Raw genomic sequence first — 6366 nt, forward strand, 5'->3', positions numbered from 1 at the left:
ATGCGACGATACCCATGCTGGCGGGCTCTATTTACTGTGCTTGATGCAACTATGCTCATGCTGGCGGGCTCTATTTACTGTGCTTGATGCGACGATACCCATGCTGGCGGGCTCTATTTACTGTGCTTGATGCAACTATGCTCATGCTGGCGGGCTCTATTTACTGTGCTTGATGCGACTATGCTCATGCTGGCGGGCTCTATTTACTGTGCTTGATGCAACTATGCTCATGCTGGCGGGCTCTATTTACTGTGCTTGATGCAACTATGCTCATGCTGGCGGGCTCTATTTACTGTGCTTGATGCAACTATGCTCATGCTGGCGGGCTCTATTTACTGTGCTTGATGCGACTATGCGCATGCTAGTGGGCTCTATTTACTGCGCTTGATGCGACTATGCTCATGCTGGCGGGCTCTATTTACTGTGCTTGATGCAACTATGCTCATCCTGGCCGGCTCGGACCTCACCTTTGAAATGTCTCGCCTGCATCCCAAGTACATTGTCGTCAGGCTCCCCATTGTTTTCGGTGCCCTTGGTTTGGTACCTCCTGATCTCTTGGCGCAGATCAGGAGAGTGCCCGGGTTCTCCACCGGGAGCGCAGCCCTTCTGACAATCTGGGTAATGCAGAAGGCTGCATTGTTGGGGAGCCTTCATATTCCCCGAAAGGTTCTTGTTGGGTTCGCCTAGGCAGTGTTACCTGGGAGAAGTCCCATTCACTGTCTGGGCTGCGTGTAGAGGGGGCGAGGGTCCTGAGCTGATGATGAGCCTGACTGTTCCAGGATCACCCAAATCCCCTCTGCTGCATATCAATCTTAATCTATAATAATAGTAATAATATGTGCATTTATTTTGCGCCAAACTCCACTCAGGAGGTAAATGATCAAAACGCTAAGAGTCAAAGCAGGCATATTATTACCCCAGATAACTAATTACGGTGTGGCTTTGGCATGCTGGTGGACAATGCTTATGGTTCTTGATGCAGCTACACCAGTGTTGGAGGGCTCTAACAGCGGTTCTTGATGCGGCTATACCCATGCTGATGGACTATGCTTATGGTTCTTGATGCAGCTATACCAGTGTTGGAGGGCTCTAACTGCGGTTCTTGGTGCGACTATACCCATGCTGATGGACTCTAAAAACGTTTCTTAATGCTGCTATACCAATGCTGGCAAGCTCTCATTACGATTCTTCATGCGGCTATACCCATGATGGTGAGCTATAATTAAGGTTCTTGATTGGACTATACCCATGCTGGCGGGCTTTAATTACAGTTCCTCGTGTGAAAATCTATCAACTTCAACATGCCAATACTCAAACGTATTCCCTAACTTTAAACTTTACCACTTAATAGGACACAAATTGTACTTATTCCTCGTCCCGTGGAAACATAAGAAAAGTTGTCTGCCTCATGCCACACTAGTAGTACATATGTTAAACGTTTCATGAATATCCAATATCACTGGTTCTCTATACATTATGTCTCGTTATACTCGTTATAAGGTTACAGAGTCGGTCGCCAAGGCCATGTTCAAACAGATGATAACAATTGCCGTATCTATGGAGGACAAGAAGAAAAACATTGTGTTTAGCAAAACTCAATTTAACCGCAATAGTTGTGACAATATTTTCATCTGAGACATTAAAGTGTTAGTTTAGTAGCTACGAAAGAATGTTAAAGTCTGTTTGGGTTTTCGAGCTGGACCCCTGAACCCAAGAATCTTTCCAAGAGCTTAGTGAGTGAGTGAGTGAGTTTTAGTTTTACGCCGCACTCAGCAATATTCCAGCTATATGGCGGCTGTCTGTAAATAATCGAGTCTGGACCAGACAATCCAGTGATCAACAACATGAGCATCGATCTGCCCAGTTGGGAACCGATGACATGTGTCAACCAAGTCAGCTAGCCTGACCACCCGATCCCTTTAGTCGCCTCTTACGACAAGCTGAGTCGCCTTTAATAGCAAGCATGGGTTGCTGAAGGCCTATTCTACCCCGGAACCTTCACGGGTCCCAAGAGCTTAGTAGAGACAGTCGTAACGAATGTTATGCTTTGTTGTCAATTAGAGATGTAGATGGGGCTATGATCTGGAAGTCCTGCCGTTCACACCAGCTTACGTCCAGACACGTTGCATCTTGGCACAGCAGTGGCATATCAGCGTCTGACTACAGTACACGAATGGGGGAATGATAATCGCATGGCAAAACCTTAGCTGCTTCGGGTCAGTATCATTACAGCTCAAGTAAGTAAGAGTGTATCTCCCGGAGAACTCCCAGCCAGATTGCAGCTGTCAGTTCGACATCAACCACTGTGTGAGTTGGGAATGACACATTACACGCGGTGCAGTCTGGCGTCTTATCGGCGAAAACGGCCATGTTAAGTCTGTAACGATGTCTGCCTCCGAGGCGGTTCTGACATTATTACTTGACCATCATGATAGTTGTGACGTCACTGGTGTTCTCCATTACTACTCCTCGTGTTGTTGGGCACGTAATGCAATCAAACTTATCTTCGTGCACTGACAGACGCAAATTAAATTGATTTTTTGGGCTTAAATATTTTTTAAATTATGACCATTGAACATTTTATGAAGGTATGGACCTAAACCCTTTGTCATGTGCAATGTTCGCTAGTTCTTTGAGCAAAAACCTGATACAAGATATTTTATTGCCCAATCGTTCAAGTATAAACAGTGACAGCGGTCTGCATACACATAGTTTTAGGCTGATGGGGTTGTCGGCAAAATTACTACAGATGCATACAGAAATGCATCTCTGCCAAACTCAGAATACACAAACTTACCAAGGACGAGATTGTTCCACCTGAGTGGTTTTCTTGATCGGAACACTCATACTGTTGTTTGACTGGGTCAGAAACGGCCACAGACAGTGAGAAATATTTCGCGGTGCAACACCACCCACAATCAGTTGAAAGGGAACAACTGCATACAAAGTATGCATACACAATCGTTGTTCCTGTTCATGAGTCATTGTCATCCTGCAGGGATCGACTTTCATAGTCTTTCAGGTGTTATCACGGATGCTCTGTCACAATATTTATCTTATGTATTTTAACGTTATCAACAACTCTCCCCCTACAAACGCGTCTTCTCATCCGACGTAACCAAACCTACATACAGGCTATTCATGACGGACCCGTGAAGGTTCCGGGGTAGAATAGGCCTTCAGCAACCCATGCTTGCCATAAAAAGGCGACTATGCTTGTCGTAAGAGGCGACTAACGGGATCGGGTGGTCAGGCTCGCCGACTTGGTTGACACATGACATCGGTTCCCAATTGCGCAGATCGATGCTCATGTTGTTGGTTGCTGGATTGTCTGGTCCAGACTCGATCATTTACAGACAGCCGCCATATAGCTGTAATATTGCTGAGTGCGGCGTAAAGCTAAACTCACTCACTCACTATTCATGACGACCTTTGTTAGAATAAGTCCACAGAGTGTCATCAATTGTGGGGAGCAACGACAGCGGTTGACACATGTCATCAGTTCCCAGTTGCGCAGTTCAATGCTCATACCGTTGATCACTGGATTGAATACACGATTATATACAGACCGCCGCCATATTGCTGGAATATTGCTGAGTGCGGCGTAACATTAAACTCACTCACTCAGTATAGTTTATTTTTTCTGGTCCAGTTTGTTTACACATTACGTTGAATAACAACAACAGTAATGCATTCAAAAACATCCTAAACACAGAGGCTGTATTTTGAATATTTCGTCAAATTACTAAACTGACACAGAACAGCATGGAATCGGTGACTTTAAATCTGCTAAAACGATTTGGGTAGAGAACCTTATCCAAAATGTTTCACCTCCTGCGTCCACTTATTTCCGATTTATTCTTTTTTAACAAACATGATAGGGGTGAGAAAAAGACAGTTCTCGTATCTATATTCTGTGTTCCATATTCTTGGTTCGTCAGCAATCTGTAATTTGGAATAAAATTCTACAAGTAAACAACTGTGAGAAGCAGTCGTAAAATATTACTTACACAGGAATACGGCTGTTTGCTCGCCTCAGATCCATGGGTCATCGCGGATGTCGTGCAGCATCACGACTCCGTAAGTACCGGTTCCAGGATTTTGTTGCTCGGTAACAGTCGTAGCCGAACAAGGATCATCACCGTAATCTGCGTATTTGTAGAATCGCCATTTTCTATTCTTTAGGCTGATTAGGTCATGGGTCAAAGATACACGGTCTGGGATGTGTTACAAGTCTAGGACATTGTGATATAGATTCAGGGAACAAATACATTCCTGATGGTATTGTTAGAATAAAGTATCGTATTGTACGATGTTTGTCAACATTTGGATTATGACCGAAATATTCCTTATGTATGCTTTTTCTAATGTCAGCATGCATAGATTGGATAAAAATACGTTGGATGTGACGTTCGCATTTAGCAAAGCCATATTTTTAGTGGCTACAGAGTCTGTGCTCTTTTAAATGACCTACACATAGGCCCACTTAGGCCTAAAAGCTCACGACAGAAGTCTCTCCTAAATCTACGCGACTATGCTTGTCGTAAGAGGCGACTAACGGGATCGGGTGGTCATACAAGCTAACTTGGTTGACACATGTCATCGGTTCCCAACTGGGCAGATCGATGCTCATGTTGTTGAATACTGGATTGTCTGGTCCAGACTCGAGTATTTGCAGACCGCCTCCATATAGCTGGAATATTGCTGCGTGCAGCGTAAAACTAAACTCACTCACTCCTAAATCTAAGGAAAAAATATACGTTTCATAGATAACGGTTGGCACTGTGAGAGGAGCTTCATGAATCGTGTCACTTTGGGATGCCTTCCATCGTTCGGCTTATAAAGTCAGGCATATCTGCACTTTGCTTAAAATATATACAACCACAATATATATTTGTTTAGCAGAGTTTAATCTTTTCCATGACTATCACAAACAGCTTGTACAGCCTGACCTGTTCCAGTGAATACGAGTGCGTTGCGTGACCATGTCACAACTGGTTGCGTCTATTGTGAAGGGGTGCGCCTTCATCATTTGCTTGTAAACATGTGCGAACAACCGAGATAACGTCGAAGTTTAACATCCTCAGCTCTCCTTTTAAATGAAGTTAAGTCGACCTGCCGTTTGTGACAAATTGGTCAAGCATATATGTAGAGTAGCTCAGGTCAAGGAGCTGCAGGACCATCATGTTTGAACATTTGTGATATTAAAATATTTTCAACCAGTATTTTCCCGCTCTATGATAATTAAAATTATACAGACGGAATATGTCACATTCACCATTTACTACTGCATATTGCGTCTCTCCTTTTACCCACAAGAGCATATTACAACCACACAACTGTAACCGTTCGTTCAAATCTGCCTGTTCAATTCCCCAGACGGCCGATGTTGAGGGCTGTCTTCCTACTATTTTTATACAAATAATGTATGCATTTTTTACGCGCATAACATTTACATAGGGGCAAGAGAAGGTTAGGTAATACTGGGTTGCGTACTGAAGCTGGCAAATCCATACTTTACATAGTTTCCTCCTACTGTAGATCGTGATGGAGACAGCGGACGGTGTTTGACCAGCGGACCTGTATAGCTATTGCGACGAAAACAGACTGATGGTTACATCACAAATCATCTGTTTCTGTGCCACAGCACTAATCCTCTTGTGTGTAGAGGCCAGTACGCTAATCGATACACAGGATTTGTAAACAGACTTAAGTAGGACTATAACTCAATGATCGGTCACAACTGGTCTTCTAGAGTGTGTGTCCACGCCGCCTGCATGCGTTTGAGCTATAACTGTATTGATGTTGGACTGTCATGAGGCCTGATATGTCCCAAGGCCCGTGTGACCCTATCCACGGGGCCAACGTACGGCTCTGTGAGTGATCTGGGACCGCACCATAAACGGTATATAACATACACAAATTAGTTATTATATGCAGAATTGTCTCATGTCACCTTCATTAAAACTTCTCTGATATGATCGTGTATTGTGGAGCGGTTCTGGAGTGAATGAGTTTGGTATTACGTTGCACTCAGCAATATTCAAGCTATAAAGTGGCGGTCTGTAAATTATGGAGTCTGGAACAGACAATCCAGTGAGCAACAACATGAGCATCGATCTGAGCAATTGGGGCACGATGACATGTGCAACCAAATCAGCGAGCCTGATCTCCCGATCCCGCTAGTAATAGGCATGCGTTACTGACGATCACTTCAGGATCTTCAGAGTAAGAGCATTTTGAAAATATACGCAAATGTGTAGTATAAGACATTAAATATTATGAGAACTGAATCATCATTAATGTGATCAGGTACACATAATCACGCATTACATGTCGTGTTACTGCAATACTCTTGAAAACACT

The sequence above is a fragment of the Haliotis asinina genome, chromosome 3, assembly GCF_037392515.1.
Source record: "Haliotis asinina isolate JCU_RB_2024 chromosome 3, JCU_Hal_asi_v2, whole genome shotgun sequence".
NCBI lineage: Eukaryota > Metazoa > Mollusca > Gastropoda > Lepetellida > Haliotidae > Haliotis > Haliotis asinina.